The sequence below is a fragment of the Tamandua tetradactyla genome, chromosome 18, assembly GCF_023851605.1.
Source record: "Tamandua tetradactyla isolate mTamTet1 chromosome 18, mTamTet1.pri, whole genome shotgun sequence".
Taxonomy (NCBI): Eukaryota; Metazoa; Chordata; class Mammalia; order Pilosa; family Myrmecophagidae; genus Tamandua; species Tamandua tetradactyla.
The window spans coordinates 24,348,577-24,371,895 of record NC_135344.1 but is presented as its reverse complement, the minus strand read 5'-3'; the positions used below and the strand labels follow the sequence as shown (position 1 = coordinate 24,371,895).

At 39.2% G+C, this 23,319-nt stretch overlaps 1 long non-coding RNA gene across 2 annotated transcripts in view; it reads left to right on the top strand.

The window, feature by feature from the left end:
- LOC143662027 (uncharacterized) overlaps positions 1–23,028 on the top strand; it is a 36,792-nt gene extending 13,764 nt beyond the window's left edge. For both annotated transcript variants that reach the window (XR_013165099.1, XR_013165098.1), the window contains one exon: positions 22,841–23,028. This is a non-coding gene — a long non-coding RNA (uncharacterized LOC143662027). The remainder of the gene's footprint in view (positions 1–22,840) is intronic.
- Positions 23,029–23,319: the final 291 nt, after the last annotated feature.

Below are 23,319 nucleotides of genomic sequence, written 5' to 3'. Positions count from 1 at the left end.
GCTCATCCTGGGATTTCTGTCCTGCGTTGCCAGGGAGATTTACACCCCTGGGAATCAAGTCCCACATAGGGGGATGGTGACAGTGAGTTCACCTGCCAAGGTGGCTTAGAGAGAGAGGCCATATTTCAGCAACAAAAGAGGTTCTCTGGGAGTGACTCTTAGGCCTAACTTTAAGTAGACTTAACCTATCCTTTGTAGGAATGAGTTTCATAGGGGTGAACCCCAAGATTGAGGGCTCAGCCCATTGAATTGGCTGTCCCCGCTGCTTGTGAGAACATCAGAAATTCTCCAAATGGAGAAGTTTAATATTTCTTCCTTTCTCCTCAGTCCCCCAAGGGGACCCTGAAAACACTTCTTTATTCACTGTCCAAATCACTCTGGGATATATCAGAACATCACATTAATCTGGACAAACCAACAGAATCTCACTCCCTATTCAAGATTCCATGTACTCATAGTGTTCAACTAAATTGACTATACAAGTCAAACTAGGCAATGCACTATCCAAAATACAAATTTTGCACCAAATAAACATCTCTTCCTTTGGTCTCACACAGAAGCAAAGTTTTAAAATATGAGCCAGTGTATTTTTTTTCATGAAGTATAACATATATAGAAAAAAGCAATAAATTTCCAAGTACATTTTAACGAGCAGTTATAGAATAGATTTTAAAGTTCGGTATGGGTTACAGTTCCACTTTTTTTTTTTAATTTTTTTGTTGTATAGTATAACATATATACAAAGCAAAGAAATAAAAACGCAATAGCTTTCAAAGCACTCTTCAATAAGTAGTTACAGGACAGATCCTAGAGTTTGTCATGGGCTACCATACGATCCTCTCAGATTTTTTTCCTTTTAGTTGCTCCAGAATATAGCAAATTAGAAGGCTCAAATATTTTTTTATTATCACAATCAACTTTTTTCCTTCTTTTTTTTGTGAAAAATAACATATTTACAAAAAAGCAATAAATTTCAAAGCACAACACCACAATTAGTTGTAGAACATATTTCAGAGTTTGACATGGGCTACAATTCCACAATTTTAGCTGCTCTAAGATACTGGAGACTAAAAGAGATATCAATTTAATGATTCAGCATTTGTATTCATTTGTTAAATCCTATCTTCTGTATGTAACTCCACCATCACTTTTGATCCTTCCATCCCTTTCTTTAGGGGTGTTTGGGCTATGGCCATTCTAAATTTTTCAGATTGGAAGGGTCTGTCACTAATATGGGGTAGGGAGATGGAATTATCTGATGTTCTGGAGAGGCTGGGCCCTCTAGGTTTCAGGATTTATCTGGTCCAGGGAACTATTTGGAAGTTGTAGGTTTCTGGAAAGTTACTCTAGGGTATGGAACCCTTGTGGAATCTTATATATTGCATTAAGTGTTCTTTAGGATTGGCTGGAATTGTCCTGATTGGGGGTTGGCAGGTTATGATAGGTAGCAAGATCTAACTGAAGTTTGCAACCTTCCTTGCCTGAAGTAAGAGCAACCTCCAGAGTAGCCTCTCGACTCTATTTGAACTCCCTCTGCCATTGACACTTATTAGTTTCACTTCTTTTCCCTCTTTTGGTTAGGATGGAATTGTTGATCCCATGATGCCAGGGTCTGATTCCTCCCTGGGAGTCATATCCCACACCACCAGGGAGATTTTCACCCCGAATATCATGTCCTACATAGGGGAGATGGTAATGATTTCACTTGCAGAGTTGGGCTTAGAGAGAGTGAGGTTACATCTGAGCAACAACAGAGGTCCTCCAGAAGTAACTCTTAGGCATGCCTGTAGGTAGTCTAAGTTTCTCTAAAGTTTGACACAGTATCAGGACATTCCTTGATGTTACGAGTCAGTGTATTTTGCTGATAGTTTGTATATAGGATGTAAAGGGGAAAGAGAACTATAAATGACTCCTAGGTTTGTGATCTACCTAACTGGGAGATGGTAAGCCTGACAGAGAAATGGAGTGGGTGATGGTATAAGTGTGAGGTGGAAGATGGGGAGGAAAGGAGAATGAGGAATTGTCTTGGTCATGGCAAGTTGGAAATTCCTATCTTAGTTTGGGCTCCCATGAGACAAGGATTTGAGCACAATGATTTATTTGGAAGATGACCCAAGGAAACACAGGTAAGAAGTGGGAAAGTAAGACAGAGAAGACAAGTAAGAAGGAAGCCCGTGAAGTATGCTTTCTCAAGCAAGTTACTAGAGATCACACCACTGAGGAACTCAGGAAAACAGTGTAGAGCGTTACTTTGGAGTGGTCTCAATCAAAGGGCAAGGAATCCAGTGTATTTACCACCCACTGCCACCAGTGCTTCTGAGGTTGATTCTTTAGCTCTTCTGGTCTGCTCTAAGCTGGAGCAGAGAAGGAATGACAGCCAGAGAAAGTCCTTGGGCAAAAAGGCAGGTGCTGGCAACTGGAAGTCAGGCTGGTGGACACTGAAATGGTTACGGCTGAAGTGAGACTGAAAGGGAAGAAGAGTTTCAGGGTCAAGGATAACATAAGGAAGAGTGCTAGTATCAGAGAGGCCCAAGTGCAAGGGCCAATGTCATAGTTCAGTCCAGAGTCACAGGGAAAAGGCAAGCAGCCAGGGGAGGCAATGGTTGGGTCAGAACTTATTGGCACTGGTGCATCTTTTGAAGGCCCTGAATTGGAATCAAGAGTACTTCCAGTGTGGGTGGGATTGAGTGCATCATCAAAGGATTCAGAGCTGCTTCTGTGGAGGCCCTGCCTAAAGATCAATTATGTGACTTTTCAAGGTTTTCCATAGAACTGTAATTATATAAGCGTTCCTTATTTACAATTGCAGAAAAAGGGGCAAGGAAGGTAAGAATTTTTTCAGACTCTAAAAGTTCTCTGGCTTTCTCAGCTTGAGAGCATAGTTCACATAAAAACTCATTACAGTAACTTTTCGATGAAGGTGAATTGAATATTTTATCAAATTAAGGAACATTTTTTTTCCAAGATAATAAGCAAGCCAAAACATCTCAAATCTCAAGGTCACATTATTTGGAATCCTTTTCTTCTCATATCATGCTTTAATTCCGTGTCATCTTTCTGTGGCAATCGAGCACAAAGTCCCACGGCAATTGTAATTACTCTATTTACTTAATTGAGCTGCTAATTAATTAGGATCTATTGTCAAATGCAATCATCTATTTATTTTAAATAAGCTCTCTTCATTGAAGTCACAAGGAAATGGAAGTCTATTTGTTCGCTTCCTTCAAGAATATTTGAATTCCACTTCTTGTTGTTTCCTTTCCCATCCTCAGGTCAGGACATTCTACTTTCTTGAACTGGTAACTATTTTCAAGGAATGGGATTTTTTTTAACCAAAAAAAAAAAAAAAAAACAAAAAACAACCAACAAAACAAAACAGCAAAATCTTTGCAACTTAAATATAAATGGTCTAACAGATTCAAAAGATATTTCTCAAGCATCACCATGACACCCTGGGATGGCTTCTATTTTCCTTTTATCTTCAACTCCTACTCTTAGCAATCTCTATGTCCTTTATGGTTTCTACTTTAACTTAGCTCTTAAGAAGTGTTTATGATCCTCCCCTAATAAACTCCATCCTTTTTATTCTCACTTGCCTCCCAGTTAGGGATTCCTTAACTGAAGCTCACGGATCCCTAAGAATTTATTTGATACAAGGGTTCTATGAACCACTTAATATTACAGATATATCATATGTAATATAAATTATGAAGATAAATTTGATGTGGTCCTGCCTTTGTGCTTTCCCATGGAAAACATCATTCTAGAGCATCTCCAAGAATTAAGTAATACAAAAAAAAAGGCTTAAAAACACTTTTTTTTTTCTTATCTCCCTTTAAGAAAAGGTCTCGTTCAAATAATTTTCCTTTGTTCAGGTTTGTTTTTGTTTTTTTCTCTTTGACCCAGTTCTCCAGGGCACCGGCCAGATTGTCCTTCTTTTTGAGGTTTCTTGTCACCTCTTGAATCATTCTAAACGAGCTTCCATAAATCTTCCTATTTGCATTCATATCAGAGCACTGACATTTACATCCAAATGCATACAAGGCAGAACATTATTCATCACCCTCTGTGCTAGTAGGAAAGGAAGTGTGCCCCCTAAGAAAAGCCATATTTTAATATAAATCCCATTTCACAAAGGTAGAATAATCTCTACTCAATACTGTATGTTTGAAACTGTAATGAGATCATCTCCCTGAATGATGTGATTTAGTCAAGAATGGTTGTTAAACTGGATTAGAGGATGACATGTCTCCACCCATTTGAGTGGGTCTTGATTAGTTTCTGAAGTCCTATAAAAGAGGAAACATTTTGGAGAATGAGAGATTCGGAGAGAGCAGAGAATGGTGCAGCATCACAAAGCAGAGAGTCCACGACCTTTGGAGATGAAGAAGGAAAATGCCTCCCAGGGAGCTTCATGAAACCAGAAGCCAGGAGAGAAAGCTAGCAGATGACACTGTGTCCGCCATGTGCCCTTCCAGCTGAGAGAGAAGCCCTGACTCTGTTCGCCATGTGCCTTCTCACTTGAGAGAGAGAAACCCTGAACTTCATCGGCCTTCTTGAGTCAAGGTATCTTTCCCTGGATGGATGCCTTTGATTGGACATTTCTATAGACTTGTTTTAATTGGGACATTTTCTTGGCCTTAGGACTGTAAACTAGCAACTCATTAAATTCCCCTTATTAAAAGCCATTCCGTTTCTGGTATATTGCATTCCAGCAGCTAGCAAACTAGAACACCCTCCAATTCTTGAGCAGTTATTTCTTTTTATTAAGATTTTGCCCTTGTCCTCAGTTCTTTATAAACTGGAACCTTAGATCCTGTTCAGTGATGTCCCAGTGAGTTAATCATGCTAGGGAACAATAAAGCTCATAGGCAATCAGAATCAGAGCCGGAGAGGGAAATCCTTCTCACCTCACACCTTAACTCTTGCTTCCACAATTAGAGTCCTTGTTTCTATGCATTGCACCATATTCCACTTGAAATGTATCATATTCCACATGGCGCCATGTGCCTGCCCACAGGGAAATGTGCCAACTTTACCCGCATATGCGTGCTCCTTGGTTACTGGCTTGTCTGCCTCATCAAAGGGCTGTGGGGCCATACTCTCCTGGAGTTTGTATTTTTAGTTTTTCTCCTGACCCAGGAAAGAAATAAGTCCATTGTTGTGGATGTATGATTGTAATGATAGGTTATGGACATGCATTCATGGTCGATCCAGAAATTTGGACACTGTGCTAAAGGCAATGGGAAGCCACGAATATTCTATGTAGAAAAGAGTATTGATCAGATTTGCATTTTAGAAATATCATTTTGGAAAATAAATTAGAGAAGCATAAGATTTGGAGACAGGGTAGCCAGTCAGGAGGGGCGGTCTAGTCTACATTGGATGTAGTGGAGATGCACAGAATGGGGCCAGAGGTGAAGGTTATTTAGGAGACAGGAAGTGATACTCATTGTGGAGGGGGCGGGAGGGAAGGAGGGAAGGAGTCAAAGGTGACTTCTTTGTTTCTGGGTTGGGTCAGAAGTAGGTGGTGGTGCTAAGTACTGTGATAGGAAAACCTGGAGAATAAGCCATCTAGTTATGGGTTAAGAGAGATGACGAATTAACTTTGGGCATGCTAACATTGGACATCCAAGAAAAAATGCCTCTCAGATAATTGGAAATACAAAGCCTGGAGTTGAGGGTAGAGATCTGGGCTGCAAACATAGATCTAGGCTCATTCATATGTAGATGATAATTGAAACCATGCTAGGAAAGAGTCCTTGGGAATGGGGATAATATAAAAAGAACAAGGGTCCAGACAGAACCCCAAGAAGCACGAATATTTAACCATGGATGAAGAAAGAAGGGACTGTATATAAGCCACCAGGGATATAGAAGAAAAATAAAAAACATGTCTGTTGCTGTGGAAGCCAAGAGAACAGAGTATTTTGAGGAGGGTGGGGTCAACAGGCAAACATGCCAAGAAACCAAGAATGAGGAATGAAAAATTGTTATTGGACTTATCAACAATGGTGGCTCCTGACGTCCTTAGAAAAGTATTTTATGGGGGTAGTGGGGACAGAAGCCAAGCTTTTTGGGTTGAAAAGTGGAGGGTTTCCGATCAAGACTGCCTTGTAAGTTCAACATCTAAGCCCCCCAGCCCCGCCTTTTCTGCAGTATAACAGTAATACATAAAATATAAAAGCAGACCATTAAAAAGATATAGTATGAGATTCAGAAAGCCTTCTTGACCAAATGGGGAAGAGAGAAATGAGACAAAATAAAGTGTCAGTGGCTGAGAGATTTCAAACAGTTAGAGGTTATCCTGGAAGTTATTCTTATGTGTTATATAGATAACTGTTTTTAGTTTATGGTGTGTTGGAGTGGCTGGAGGGAAGTACCTGAAAGTGTTGAACTGTATTCCAGTAGCCTTGATTCTTGGGGATGATTGTATAACCAAACAGTTTTTACAAAGTGGCTGTGTGGTTGTAAAGACCTTGTGGCTGACGCTCCCTTCATCCAGGCTATGAACAGATGAGTAAAAAAATGGGGACAGAGAATGGATGAATAATAAAGGGAGGTGATAAGGGGTGTAAATATTGGGTAGATTGCAATATTAGTGGTAAATGAGAGGAAGGGGTAAGGGATATGGGAGGTATGAATTTTTTTCTTTCGTCTTTTTATTTCTTTTTCTGGAGTATACAGATGTTATGGGAATGATCATAGTGATGAATGCACAACTATGTGATGATATTGTGGGCCCCTGATTGTATATTTTGGATGAGATGTATGGTGCATGAAAATATCACAACAAAAATATGTTTTAAAAAAAAGATATGTCAAATTATAATTAACACAAATACTTTTGATGGAATTAAGTTAAGCTGTAAAAGGGCTCAGTGATTGATCTGAAATAGTCTCAGCGTCATGATGGGTCAGGATTTCCGTGCTGCCAAGATGAGATCTAGGTCTGGACTGGGCCTAGATCCCAGTAAATGTAACTGGGAGTAGTAAATGTAACCGTGAAAACAGAGAGGGGAAAGAAAGAAAAACAGAGATAGAGAGAAACAGTGAGAAAGGGAAAGAGTCTCCTCAATTCAAAATAAGACAAAATTCCAAATTATATTAAAAGAGACATAAGACATCCAAAAACCAATACTCAAAAGGTAAATTCACTCCAGTGATTGCAGTAACAGAACAATTGAAAACATATTGAAAAATAAATATGGTTTGTACTCACAGAATGATAAATGAAGAAACTACATACCTACCAGAAATTTCGGTAGACTGTAGAGAGAATAACAAAGGAGCAATATTTGAAGAGATAATGGTCAAGAATATTCCATCAATGGAAATAAGTTCTCAGTTCAAAAGTATTCGTCCCATACCACGCAGGCAGTGTTAAAAGTAAAGCCACACCCAGAAATAGCCTAATTTCATTCATAGCAGAATATAAAATCTAAAAAGAGAGAAAAAGCAATCAGATTTCATAAAGTAAAACAAACCCTACTACCCAATTAAAACAGCCCATGTTTCTCATCAGCAATAACAGGAATTAGGAGACTATGGGGCAATATCTTCAAAGTGTCAAGGGTAGCATAAGGTATTGTTCAAGTTATCATTCTAGAATGAGGGCAAATTAAAGACATCAGGAATTTACTACCCACCAATGTTCATTATTAAAAGTTGTACCTCAGAAAGGGACAGTGTGAATCCAAAAGAACAGAAAAGGGTGTGACAAATAATGGTGAGTGCAGAAGCCAAAAAAATATTTAAGAAATGCCATTGTTAAAATTACTATCTTTTAATTTTGAAAAAGGTGGAATTAAAACTCTAGAAACAATTGCTAGTATGCTTGCGAATGTTCATAGCAACTTTATTCATAATAGCCAAAAACTGGAAATGAGACAAATGTACATCCACAGTGCATGAGTAAACAATTTGTGGTATAGTTGTTCTAGTTTGCTAGCTGCTGGAATGCAATATACCAGAGACGGAATGGCTTTTAAAAGGGGAAATTAATGAGTTGCTAGTTTACAGATCTAAGGCCGAGAAAATGTCCCAATTAAAACAAGTCTATAGAAATGTCCAATCAAAGGCATCCGGGGAAAGATACCTTGGTTCAAGAAGGCCGATGAAGTTCAGGGTTTCTCTCTCATCTGGAAAGGCACATGGCGAACGCAGTCAGGGCTCCTCTCTCGGCTGGACAGGCACATGGCGAATACGGTATCATCTGCTAGCTTTGTCTCCTGGCTTCCTGTTTCATGAAGCTCCCCGGGAGGCGTTTTCCTTCTTCATCTCCAAAGGTCGCTGGCTGGTGGACTCTCTGCTTCGTGGTGCTGCAGCATTCTCTGCTCTCTCTGAGTCTCTCATTCTCCAAAATGTTTCCTCTTTTATAGGACTTCAGAAACTAATCAAGACCCACTCAAATGGGTGGAGACATGTCATCCCCTAATCCAGTTTAACAACCGTTCTTAACTAAATCACATCAACCAGGGAGATGATCTCATTACAGTTTCAAATATACAGTATTGAATAGAGATTATTCTACCTTTAAGAAATGAGATTTATATTAAAACATGGCTTTTCTTAGGGGGCATATACCCTTTCAAACCAGCACATTCCACCCTCTGGCCCCTAAAAAAGACATGTTTTTCCCATATACAAAATACATTAATTTCATAACAATATCAGATATCCTTAAACCTTTCAGTAGCAATACAAATGAAGTACAAAATTAAAGACAGTATAAAATCTCATCAAGTCAGTTACAGGCATGGTCCGTCCTAAGGCAAAATTCTCTCCATTTGCTCTGGACCTTTGAAAACTCATAACAAATTATTTGCTGCCAACATATAAAGGAGGAACATTCATAGGATACATATACACATTTCCATAGGGAGGAAGGAACACAGGGGTCACTGGACCCACACAGTTTCGAAAACCCGCAGGGCAAAGTCCATTAGATTTCAAAGTCTGAGACTCATTTATCCTCAGGGCTTTAGAAAGTGGCAGTCCCACCCTTTCCGAATGCCTACGCCTGCCTCTCTCTGAATGCAACCTTGGGGGATATTGGGGAGACCACCTTTTTCTCGGCTCCACCCTCTCTAAGCATTGGGGCCGCACCCGGGCTCTCTGCCATCTCCGGGGCACACACTTAACCCCTCCATGTGGTGGCAGCCAGGCTCCCCCCAAACCCCAAGGAATGTGTTTCACCTTCTCCAAGGCCTGAGGCGGCATGACTCTTCCACTGCAATGAGGTGGAAGGCCCATTCTCTGCCTTTGGGGTAAACTCACCCTCTCCATGGGCTTGGGTGGGTCCACTCTCCTGGCGCGAGGCTTCTTGACTTCAGACCTCAGCCTCCACGGTTTTGCCTCTGAAGTTATTTTTCCTCCAATGTGTCCCTTCTCTGAACCCCTCAGTCCAGACTGGCAGCAGCTCTGTTTATACAGGTCCCACAGCACTCTCGTTGGCTTTCTATGCAGTAGTCTTGGATCATGCCCGTCAGACATAAGGAGTTTCCACAAATCTTTCCTGGATAACTCCGTGTCCGATCCTGACTTTCTCTGAAATGGTTGGCTGGTTCCACATTTGGTTAAATCCACACTATACTCTGTAGTCTCCCTTTCTATAGGCCCAGAATTTTCCAGGACCTTAACTTCTGGTTTCTTTTTACTCAAGAGTTCAGTTTTCAGCTTATCTCTTTCCTGTCGCATTTCACTATAAGCTGCAAGGAGAAACCAGACTGCACTTTCGACATTTAATTTGGAGATCTCTTCTGCTAAATATCCAAGTTCATGGCATTTAAAATCTGCCTTCCAGCCGAAACTACCAGTCAATTTTGCCAGATTATCTGCCATTTTAAAACAAGGATCGCCTTCCTTCCAGTCTACAATAACACGGACCTCATTTCTGTCTAAGGCCTCATCAGAAGTGTCTTTAGAGTCCACATTTCTACCAACAGTTTCTTCAAAGCATTCTAGGCCTTCTCTATCAAGCTTCTCACAACTCTTCCAAAATCTTTCCTTTATCCATTTAAAAAGCCGTTCCAACATGTTTGGTATTTGCAAACTGCAACAGCAGCACCCCACTCTCCGGTACCAAAATCTGTTCTAGTTTGCTAGCTGCTGGAATGCAATATACCAGAGACGGAATGGCTTTTAAAAGGGGAAATTAATGAGTTGCTAGTTTACAGATCTAAGGCCGAGAAAATGTCCCAATTAAAACAAGTCTATAGAAATGTCCAATCAAAGGCATCCGGGGAAAGATACCTTGGTTCAAGAAGGCCGATGAAGTTCAGGGTTTCTCTCTCATCTGGAAAGGCACATGGCGAACGCAGTCAGGGCTCCTCTCTCGGCTGGACAGGCACATGGCGAATACGGTATCATCTGCTAGCTTTGTCTCCTGGCTTCCTGTTTCATGAAGCTCCCCGGGAGGCGTTTTCCTTCTTCATCTCCAAAGGTCGCTGGCTGGTGGACTCTCTGCTTCGTGGTGCTGCAGCATTCTCTGCTCTCTCTGAGTCTCTCATTCTCCAAAATGTTTCCTCTTTTATAGGACTTCAGAAACTAATCAAGACCCACTCAAATGGGTGGAGACATGTCATCCCCTAATCCAGTTTAACAACCGTTCTTAACTAAATCACATCAACCAGGGAGATGATCTCATTACAGTTTCAAATATACAGTATTGAATAGAGATTATTCTACCTTTAAGAAATGAGATTTATATTAAAACATGGCTTTTCTTAGGGGGCATATACCCTTTCAAACCAGCACAATAGTTATACAATGAAACACTACTTAATAAAAAGTAAAAGCAAAAAAATACTAATCCATGCAATAACACTGATGAATCTTGCAGACATTTAAGTGAAAGAAGTAAACCCAAAAGAAAACATGAAGACGCTATGATCCCATTTACAGAAGTTCAAGAATAAGCAAAAGAACTATGCTGTCAATATCGGGTTATACTAGGAAGGGAATATTGACTGCAGGACAGAGGGAAACTGGGGGGTGATGGACACGTTCTATATCTTGATCTCATGGAGTTCATTGAACTAGAAGCCTGAGATCTAGCCACTTTATTGCATGTCAATTATAACCCAATTCAAGAAAAGTCTATCATTATAAAAAGTTTTGGGAGAAGAAATGGATCCAATCGGCACAAAAATTTGTGATTGACCATTTTGAATGGGTTATGCCTAATAAGCAAATAGTGAAAAGTGCTTGTGATGAAAGATACATTGATGTGAGGAGGAGAAGAAAACTAAAAAATCTTTAATTTGTATCTCCAGAAGATAAGAAAAAATATTGCATCTATAAAGCAAGACTGCGGTACTGAATAAAAGGGTTATTTTGAGAACAAATAAGAGCTCTTGGAAATTAAAAATACAATTAAAAAAATTCAATCAAAAAACTGGAAATCAGAACAAAATGATAAAGAGGTGGAAATTAGGAAGAAAAGATAAAATCAGTAGACCCATTTCAGATATCTAACATCTTGAGCCAGAAATTCTTAACCTCAAGTCCACAGACTCCCAAAATACCTATGGAGAGAATTCAAGAGGTCCATGAACTTGGGTAGGAAATAATACATCCTATTTTTACTAACTAACCTCTAAGAGAAATAGAGCATTTCCTTTTGTTATAAATGCAAGTAATAAAACACAACTGTTTCTGCAACTTTGTCACCAATAGAAGTCACAGATATTTTTAAATCAAATGAAGGTGTTAACAGGTATCTTGAAATTAGTTTGTATTCATCACTACTTTAAAATCATGGTAGTTTTTAAACTTGAGGCTGGATCTTGTTACTTAAGCACATATATATGCATAGGACAGATTTCATTCTTAAAATTTTCTTAGTTATATTTCAGTGGAATTATTCCCCTTTAAATCCTATGTATTTTATTTTGTGCATTTAAAACATTGTCGTGAGAAGTGGTTCATGTATTTTGGGTGAAAACTTTGTGGAACTTTTTGATTCTTTAAGTTATGTGCATATGCTACTTTAAAAAATAATTAAATTAAAATATCAGTAGTATTCACAGACATCAGTGGCTAACCATTTAAAAATATATAATTTAAAACAGATGCTTTGTTATGAAGTATGTAGCAACACGGATGGACCTTAAGGACATGCTGAGTGAGGTTAGCCAGAAACAAAAGGACAAATAGTGTATGGTCTCACTGATATGAACTGACATTAGTGAATAAACTTGGAGAATTTCATTGGTAACAGAGACCATCAGGAGATAGAAATAGGGTAAGATATTGGGTAATTGGAGCTGAAGGGATACAAACTGTGCAACAGGACTGAATATAAAAACTCAGAAATGGACAGCACAATACTACCTAACTAACACAATTATGTTAAAACACTGAATGAAGTTGAATGTGAGAATGATACAGGGAGGAGGGCTGGGAGCACAAATGAAATCAGAAAGAGATAGATGATAAAGATTGAGATGGTATAATCTAGAAATACCTAGAGTGTATAATGATAGTGACTAAATGTACAAATTTTAAAAATGTTTTTGCATGAGGAAGAACAAAGGAATGTCATTACTGCAGGGAGTTGAAAATAGACGGTAATATTTTAAAATTTCAACTTATGTGTGAGACTAAAGCAAAAAATGTTTATTTGGTACAAAATTTATATTTTGACTAGTGCATTTCCTAATATAACTTATGTAGACAGCTTAATGGAACACCATAAGTTCATGGAACCTTGAGTAGGACAGGAGATTTTGTTGGTTTGTCCAGAGAGATGCCCCGATAAATCCCAGAGTGACTTGAACAGTGAATTAAAAAAGTATTTGCAAAGTCCCCTTCGGGGAATGATGAGAATGGGGCAAAATTCAACTTCCCCAAGTTGAATTCTTGATATTCTCACAAGCAGTGTGGACAACCAAAGCTATAGGATGAGCCCCCAGTCTTGGGGTTTGTTCATATGAAACTTAACCCCACAAAGGATAGGTCAAGCCTACTTAAAATTAGGCCTAAGAGTCACCCCCAAGAGAACTTCTTTTGTTGCTCAGATGTGGCTTCTCTCTCCAGCCAACACAGCAAGAAAACTCACCACCCTCCCCCTGTCTACGTGGGACATGACTCCCAGGGGTGTGGACCTTCCTGGCAATGTGGGACAGAAATCCTAGAATGAGCTGAAACTCAGCATCAAGGGATTGAGAAAACCTTCTCGACCAAAAGGGGGAAGAGTGAAATGAGACAAAGTGTCAATGGCTGAGAGATTCCAAACAGAGTCGAGAGGTTATCCTGGAGGTTATTCTTATATATTAAGTAGTTATCACCTTGCTATTCAAGATGTAATGGAGAGGCTGGAGGTAACTGTCTGAAAATGTAGAGCTGTGCTCCAGCAGCCATGTTTCTTGAAGATGATTGTATAATGATATAGCTTTCACAATGCAACTGTATGATTGTGAAAACCTTGTGTCTGATGTTCCTTTTATCTACCTTATCAACAGACGAGTAGAACATATGGAGTAAAGATGAATAATAGGGGGAACAAATGTTAAAATAAAATAAATTTAGATTGAAATGCTGGTGATCGGTGAGAGGGAGGGGTGAGGGATATGGTATGTACGAATTTTTTCTGTTTTTTTTTTTTAATTTCTTTTTCTGAATAGATGCAAATGTTCCAAGAAATGATCATGATGATGAATATGCAACTATGTGATGATATTGTGAATTACTGATTATATGTAGAATGGAATGATCAAAATAGGAATGTTTACATTTGCTTGATGTTTTTTGGTATTTAAACAAAAAAAGTTAAAAAATTTAAAAATTAATTAATTAATTAAATAGATACTTTGGGCAATAGTGACAAAACTGTAGTTACCTAAAAATAAATTTCAAACAAAAAAGTTATACTCATTATTAACTGACCAAGAAAGCCTAAGTGAAGAGATGCCATATTCATATATGAAAAGACAGAACTTCATAAAGATGAAAATCTACCCAAAGTAATTTATGTTACATTGAATTCTGATCAGAATTTTCACAAGATTTGACAAGCTGATTTTAAAATTCATAAAGGGAGAAAAAGGTTATAAATAAAGAACTAATAGAAGAGAATATAGAGACAAATCCACTCATATATGGAACTTGGTTTGAGGTAGAGGTAGAACTAGAAATCTCTGGAGAATAGATGCCCTATCAATAAAAAGCCCTGGAAAATGGGCTATCTACATGAAAAAATAAAATCAGATTACTATGACACTTAGAAATTAATCCCAGGTTGTGGTGGATTGGCCCCAATTTAGACCCTGTGTTAGTTTGCAAGCTGCCAGAATGCAATATACCAGAACTGAAATGGCTTTTAAAAAGGAGACTTTAATAAATGTCAAGTTTACAGTTCTAAGCCTATAAAAATGTCCCAACTAAAGCATCCATGGAAAGATACCTTAATTCAAGAAAGGTCAATGGGTCAGAACAGCTCTGTCAGCTGGGTAGTCATGTGGCTGGCATCTGCTGGTCCCTTGCTCTTGGGCTCTGCTGCTTTCAGCCTCTGCCTGTGGGGCCTTCTCACTTTGCTTCTCCAGGGATGACTTTCATCTCTTGGCTTCCCTTGGCTCTCTCCAGGTTCTGGCTTGTTTAACATCCCATGGCAACAGCTGCTGGGTACCTAGCGTCTCCAAAGATCTGTGTTTCTGTTCTCTAAGTGTCAGCATCTGTGTCAGCTCTTTCTCTGTCAGCTCTGTTGTTTCTGTCTTTCCAAAATGTTTCCTCTTTTAATGTTTTCCAGTAAACTAATCAAGACCCACCTGCATCTAATCAAAAGGTCACACCCACAATTGGATGTGTCATATCTCCATGGAGTTGATCTAATCAAAAGGATTAAAAGAAATGACTGCTCCCACAAGATTGGATAAGAATTAAAATATGGCTTTTCTGGGGTGCATAACATTTTCAGACCAGCACAGAGCCCAATGCGGTCTTGCTCCACGCTTCCATGGGTGTGAACCCATTGTAAACAAGACCTCTTGAGATATTACTTTTAGTTAAGGTGTGGCCAACACTTTAACTAATGCAGATAGGTTTTAATCTGGATTACTGGGATCCTTTATAAAAAGAGGAAATTCAGGCAAAGAGAGAGAAAGAGCGCTTAGAGTCGAAAGTCAGTGGAACCGAGAGGAAAAAGGAAAAGACATCACCAGGTGACACAAGGCAAAGATACAAACCAAGGAACCCCAGGGGCTGCTGGCAGCCAGTACCAGAATGGAACAGACTCCGGGGAGGAAACAATGCCTTGCTGATGCCTCCTTTTCGGACTTCTCCTTGCCTCAAAACAGTGAGCAAATACATTATCATTTTTTGAGCCAACCTATTGTGTGGTATTTGTCATAGCAACTCAGGCAAGGCTGAGACATGGGTATATTGAAGAACTAAACATGAAAAGACAAATTATAGATGAATATATAAAAGAATGTCATCACAAATTATAAAAATACAAATCATAAAGGGAATTACTAATGAATTTGAGTATATTAAAATTTAAAATTTCTATTTAACCAAGGACACTATCCATCCATCCAAAAGACAAGCCACTCTGGTAGAAGACATTTGAAATGCATGTAAGCAAACATAGGATTGATATCCAGTTAGTTATTTTTTAAGTTTGACAGGAAGCACCCAAACCTTCTAATTTGTATTAAAATTGTCTCTAATATGATGCTATCATGACATTGTATAGTGTATGTTTTCTTGTTTTTGCTTTTCTGTAATAATAATTTACCTGGCTGTTATGCCTGTGCCTTAATTGAGCTGGTGCATGAGTACTTGTAATGCTCTTAGTATATTTTTCCTTGAGGGGACACACACACACACACGAATCTGAAAAGCCCAGTGCACTGCAGTTTCCTAATAACCCATACAAAATGAAAGAATATGCACAGAAACATTGGGAGAACTTTATTCTTAGGTCAGCACAAATCAAGTTCACCTTTGGCACAGTTAAGATTGGCTGTCTCCATTGTGTTTAAACTTGTATCTATCACATTGGAGGGCATGTGAGTGTGAGTTTCACAGTTCTAAAAAGTAGCCAAGAAAAAAAAAAACCATTGTGGAAAATGAAATCTGGATTATAGGTTTCCATGTGGAATAAAACTACAGGTCTGCTGAGGACGCTTTCATCTTCCGTTTAATTTTTTAAATCATACAATTCTAATCTTGGATGAAGTTCCACCTCCTCCCCAACATCTTTCCAGCCCAGCCTTGTATATACTTCTCCTCTGAGTGCTTAAAGCAATTATTTTTCCCTTATGGCAGGAAAACAGGCAAGTCATGTCCTTACTTTATTGCTTCCCATTTGGACCCGAAATATATTTAGTTTATTTTTTCATATGTATATGTCTTGATTTCCCAAATGTATTTCAAGCTCCTCAAAATCCTGAGCCAGGTCTTGCACAAATATTTGTCACCTGATCAGTATTAAATTCTACTTTTGCCCTTGAAGTCCATTTTATCATCATAGTCAAGTGTTTCCTAAATGTCAGTTTCCCATTTTGCTTAATCTTCAAGCCACATGTGCTATTAACCACTAGACTTTTTCTGCAAATCAATTCGCTTTTTTATATAAATCAATCTATTTTAAAAGGAAGCTCTATTATTTACCTCAAATAGAAGGTAACATAAAAATAAATACATCCAAAGCAAAAAGCAACCAAACACTGGTCTTTATTAAGCTCTTAGCCAGCCATCAATGCCTTTGAGCTTGAACCTAAAAGACTGTTTGGGAAAAAGGGAAATCAGCAACTGTTAGAGAAATTTCTCCTAAACACATCAGATCTGAAGACAGCATTGGGAAGGGAATACCTTTCTTGCCACAGGATTCATTGCTATTAAGTTATCCACATCAGCTAAGACTACCCCAGGTGTCATGGGTGGCAGACACTCACTAAATTGGGAAGCATTATTTTAAGGTGAGCCACTGAAGCCTAAGAAACCTGTCTTCTACTCCATGTTCTTGTTTTGTATGTTTCTAAAACAGTACCTCACTCTCAAGTGCTTTTCCAACCTTCCTTTGCCTTATGAGACCAGCTCATCAATATCTGGGCCTTACTTTTGTCATCTACAAAATAGGAGAATTCCACCAGATGCCCTTTCTGGTTTCTTCTAGCCCAGACTTTACCATCAAGATACAGACATTGATGCAATCCAAGATGTGCAATCCTGGTTATTGGTCACCATCAAGCATTAATTACTATTTATCAAAGTCTCAGCCCTGGCTCACGCGCCTTCACTGGAGAGGAGGGTGGCGAAGCACTGGAGATACACACGGGAGCGTTCCTTTCTCCTCGCCAAGCTCGCCAAGAGCAAAGCATTGGAACACCAGGAGATTTGAGGTTGGCTCCGCACCCTCAGAGCTTCCATTGCTACCTCTAGTGCCGGTGACTCCTGACACTCCTCACATTTTAATTCCTTAAAGGAAAAGGACTGGAGGACAAACTAAATATATTTTAGCATGCAAGCCCAGTGTAAGCTAGCTCAAGGATGACTAAGCTATAAAATTATGCTGAAATTATCCAGAAATAATTTTTTAAAGCAAAATATGAGCACCGAAAGGAATGTAAAGCTGATCTTCTCTCCTAGCATGCGAAATTCTGGAAGCTCTCGTTTTCTCTTCCACTGGATGAGGGATTTGGGCTTCCCTAGATGAACTTCATTTCCTCTTCTAACAATCACATTAATTATTAGCAAGAACTCTTATTTCAGAAAGAAAACATTTGAGAAATCAAATATGTAGTTTTGCTTGAAACCACTAAATATTTCAAATTGCAAATAAGAGTTAAGATTTGAAATTGGCCTTTTATAGAAATGTTTTATAATCCAGATAGAAAGCAGATAGAAATTTCTTATAAAATGAGAGAAAATGTACTTTTCCAACCTGATTCATATTAACGTATTGTTATCATTTCATATGATGTTATCTCTTAACAAACATCATCTCATCCTGAAAAATATTAATGACATTGCTGTTTACCTGCAAATATATAGTGGAAAATGTTGACTCTCTGCCAAAATATTGGTAATACTTAGCACTTAAGCTTATAAATCCACTTGGAAATGTGTCATACGTCAAGACCAAACACTTAGGCCAGGTTATCTGCTTAGCCATCTGTTCTCTTAAAAATTGGCTATTAAGAATTGAAAACAGGGACTCATCCAGGTACTTGTCCACCAAGGCTCACAGCAGCATTATTCACAACGGCCAAAAGGTGGAAACCACCCAAGTGTCCCTCAACAGGTGAATGAGCAAACAAAAAATATATATACTCACAATGGAATATTATTCAGCCATAAAAGGAATGAAGCTTTGATATATACTGTAATATGTATGAACCTTGAAAACAATATGCTAAGGGAAATGATCCAGACACCAAAAGAAATATATTGTATGAGTCCACTTAAATGAAATACCTAGAAGAAGCGAATTCATAGAGACAGAAAAACCTTTAGCAGTTACAGGGGGTTGGGACAGGAGGGAATGGGAAGTTTTGCTCAATGGGCACCATGTTTCTGCTTGCAGCGAAAGTTTTGGAACTAGTGGTGATGGTTACACAGCATTGCAAATGCAATTAATGCCACTAAATCATACACTTTAAAGGTGGCCAAAATGCAAATCTTATGTGCAAAATATTTTATCACAATAAAAATTCTTTTAGTTGGCTATCATGCTAGACTAAAAAGTGAATATGTTCTACATCCTAGGAATAATGTATGTTGCAGCAAAAAAACAAGCAACTCTTATGCTTAACAATTTCTGAGTGCAGATGAAGCAGGGTTTTCTCTTTGGTCACTTCTGCCTCGATGGGAAATGAGAATATTTATGACTCCCATGTTATAAATGTCTCTGTTGAAGAAGTCATTTAGAAAGAGCACAAAGAGTATAATTTTTATGTAACTAAAATTTGTTCCTGTTCAGGAATAAGTTCAGTTCCATCTGAGAAATGAAGTAGTCATACTCTGGTTTTTCTTAATATCTTCTCAATTAGAGCTGAAACAACTGGTTCGAGTCACATGTGCTTCTCCCCACTTTAAGAAAACTGTTATATATTTATATATATATCTATAAATATATAATCACTGAGACCAAAGCTGAGTAGAAATTTCTTTAGCCTGTCTATACAGACAGATTTTGCTAAACAAACTAATTAGGTGTACAGCTGCAATGAGTATGGGGCATGAGAAACAGGAATTTTAATTACTAAAGAGAAGCAAACTTTAGCCACTTCAAAGTCCTTTAGAAGCAAGTACTTATTTAAAAATCACTGGGTACACTGATTTTTTGTGTGTACACTAAAGTACATAAATTATGGAATAATTTAGATAATTGCTAAAGAACTCTTCCCCTTATCAAAGATGTATGCCAAATTCTTAGAGTCTGGACATTGGAATGGAATTGCAGTTGTAAAGTTGGGGCTACATATAATTGCTTATGAAACAGTTTAAATATTGAGTGAAGGACTCATGCATTTCCGGTGAGATAGGAGATACTAAAAATCATCCAGAAATGACAGGATGTGTGGAATTATCCAAAACAGTCTGGGGTGGGAGAGGAGATAGATGAAAGCAGACTGGCCATGGGTTGGTGAAGCTGGTGATAAGTACCTGTGTGCTCGTTATATTATATTCGATACTTGTTTGAAATTGTCCATTAGAAAAAGTTGTTAAAAAAAACAACCCTTTAAAAATGGGTCTTGCAGAGGGAAGACGGTCAGGAAACTGAGGAGGGACAGCAAAGAAACAGCCAGCCATGGGGCTGTCAGGTAAGAGGGAGTGAGCAAGTCAGTGAGTCACGTGGGATGATGTCTTGGAGTCTTCTTTATTGCACCCTGGCCCTTCTGCAGCTAGAAGGAGAGTGCTGGTTTGAATGGAAGTATGCCCCCTAGAAAAGCCATGTTTTGATCAGAACCCCATTTCATAAAGGTAGAATAATCCCTATTCAATACTGTATGTTTGAAACTGTAATCAGATCATCTCCCTGGATGATGTGATTTAGTCAAGAGTGGATAAACTGGATTAGGTGACAACATGTCTCCACCCATTTGGCTGGGTCTTGATTGGTTTATTGGAGTCCTATAAAAGAGGAAGCATTTTGGAGAATGAGAGATTTAGAGAGAGCAGAGAATGCTGCCGCACCATGAAGCAGAGAGTCCACTAGTCAGAGACCTTTGGAGATGAAGAAGGAAAATGCCTCCCAGGGAGCTTCATGAAACCAGAAACCAGGAGAGAAAGCTAACAGATGACACTGTGTCCGCCATGTGCCCTTCCAGCCGAGAGAGAAGCCCTGACTGTGTTTGCCATGTGCCTTCTCACTTGAGAGAGAGAAACCCTGAACTTCATCGGCCTTCTTGAACCAAGGTATCTTTCCCTGGATGGATGCCTTTGATTGGACATTTCTATAGACTTGTTGTAATTGGGACATTTTCTTGGCCTTAGGACTGGAAACTAGCAACTCATTAAATTCCCCTTATTAAAAGCCATTCTGTTTCTGGTATATTGCATTCCAGCAGCTAACAAACTAGAACAAGGAGGAAGCAGAAGGTGGCTACCACTGTCAAACTGTGATAGATGCTAAAGATGTCTTCAAACCTCCCTCCTTTTCCAAGCCTTTAAGTCTACCTCCTTCCTGACAATGGCTTGTTCTCCTCCATGCCACCCCAAGTCTATTCCCTTATCAAATCCCACCTCAACCCATGTTCTGAATCCATAGCATTGATGATGTTATATGTGCTCAACATCCTAGGAATAATGTAGTATTTCAGCAAAAAAAAGACAAAAAAAGAACACTTATGAGATTTTCTCCTTTGTATTTTCAAGCTTATTACCTCCTCCTTATTGTTCTGACATATTCATGTATCTGCAGGGTGAACCAGGTGGGATGGGACCCAGTGAAGGGGGCATTAGGACAGGATTGAAAAGAGAAAGAAAGAGTTAGATTTTACCTTCTGACATCTGAACAGGATTTTGTACAAAGATACAGTGTCACAAGCCAGGCGTTACTAAGAAAGATGATTTACATTTTCTTTTATCTCCTTCCAGAAAGTACCAACCCCCTGAACAGAGTTTTAAGTTAGCAAGGACCCATATGGATATAAAGGGAAAAGTAGAAAGCTTGCCACTTTCACTCCAGGGAATGTGGAAGAAAAAAGGAGACAGGCCAAAGTAGAGAGGGAAGGCAGAAAAAATTATTCTCATTTTTCTCTTCCTGCATCCTCAAGGGTTGGAGACAGCTTTAGAAATATCTAGAAACATGTTGAAAAGCTGGAGAGCACAGAGGTATATGTCTTGCTTCCTAATTAAGGTTCTAGGCTGCTTCCTGCACCAATCTGGGAGTGGTGCCATCAGAGTAACCATAGCAGCACATCATGGTTAAACAAAGGGAGAAAGATGTAGCTCTATGTGGCCTTGATGGAACGTAGGAGGTCCCACCTGTGTCCGAGGCTGAGGCGGACACAGGAGACAGCCAAGGTGAAAATCATGGACCTGCATAGACCTCACGATAGCAGGGGTGAGGTGACCCCACAGGGGAGGCCATCTGGAGGTGCACCAGGAGCTCAGCAAGGTCCACGCTGAAAGCACAAGCAGAAGTTAGGCTGGGTTGTAGTGTAGGGCTCGGACCAAGCAAGGGAGCAGATGATTGGTTACCAGAGCTATGCTGGTTACCGGCGATATGCTGGTTACCGGAGCTATGCTGGTTAGCCGGTGAACAAGGACCACCACAGCAGAGACTAGACAAGATTCAACACAGATCTGAGCTTCCTTTCCTGAATGCCTCAAAATCAATCATTCTAAACACAGAGAGGCAGATGGAAAGAAGAGGAGAGGGTGTATTTCTGACTTGCTCACAATTTTTATGTAATGACACTGTTAAAATATTGCATCATACCAAGATCATTGGATTAGATTGAAAGTTCTTTTACTTGTTGTTACCCAGTGTACAGGGTTGTATAAGTCCTCCCTAACTTTACATCTACTCAGAACTTGTGAATATGACCTTGTTTAGAAATAGAACATTTGCAAATGCAATCAAGTTAAGATGAGGTCATATTGGAATAGGGTCCAATATAACCTGCATACTTATGGAGAAGAGGGAAATTTGGGCACAACACAGACCCACAAAGAAGTGAAGGCCTTGGAAAGACAGTCAGAAATGGATGTGCCCACAAGCCAAGGAGCGTCAAGGCTTGCTGGCAACCACCAGAAGCTAGAAGAGGCTAGATCCCTAGAGCCTTCAGAGGGAGCATGGCCTGCAGAGACCTTTCTTTAAAATGATATTTTTATTGAGATATCTTCACACACATACAGTCCAGCTAAAGTATACAATAAATGGCTCACAAGATCATAACATAATTGTGTATTCATCACCATGATCGTTTTTAGAACATTTACATCATTCCAGAAGAAAGAAGTAAGAAAGTCCTATACATCCCATACCCCTTATCCTTCCGTCTCATTGACCACTAGTATTACAATCTACCCAATTTTTCTTTACCCCTTATCCCCCTCATTTATTTATTTATTGTTTTAAATTTTTCACTCATCTGTCCATACCTTGGATAAAAGGAATATCAGACACAGGTTTTCACAATCACACAGTCACATTGTAAAAGTTACATAGTTACACAATCGTCTTTAAGAATCAAGGCTACTGGAATTACAGTTCAACAGTTTCAGGTACTTCCCTCCAGCCACTCCAATACACCATAAACTAAAAGGGATGTCTTTATAATGTATAAGAATAACCTCCAGGATAATTTCTCGACTCTGTTTGAAATCTTTCAGTACTGAGACTCTTTTCTCTCATTTCTCTCTTTCCCTTTTGATCAAGCAGGCTTTCTCAATCCCATGAGCCTACAGACATGTTGACTGCAGACTTCCGGCTTCCGGAATTGTGAGAGAGGACATTTCTGTTGTGTAAAGCCACCACGTTTTGTTACAGCAGCCCTAGGGAGCTAACACACCCAGTGACTGGGCCTCTTGAGGAAGACTGGGGCAATTGCAGGCTAAATAAAGTGCATCTCATCTGAACATTTCAGTGTGGCATTAATGATTTTGTGAACATGCACATTTTTTTCCCTGTGGATTTCAGTTCAATTTTTGCTACTTGTAGATGTAGAATCCACTGGGGCTCTACAGATCTGCCGATGATCTCTTCAGGGATGCTAGGTCTTACTTCTCACACCTGTAACCCCCTATGAATGGACTCACAGCCTGTCACACATGCCATTGAGATGTGAAGCGAGGTGTCATCTTGTCTAAATCCCTCCCATCGTCCCTACATTCTCAATGGATCTGAACCCTGGCCTTTTA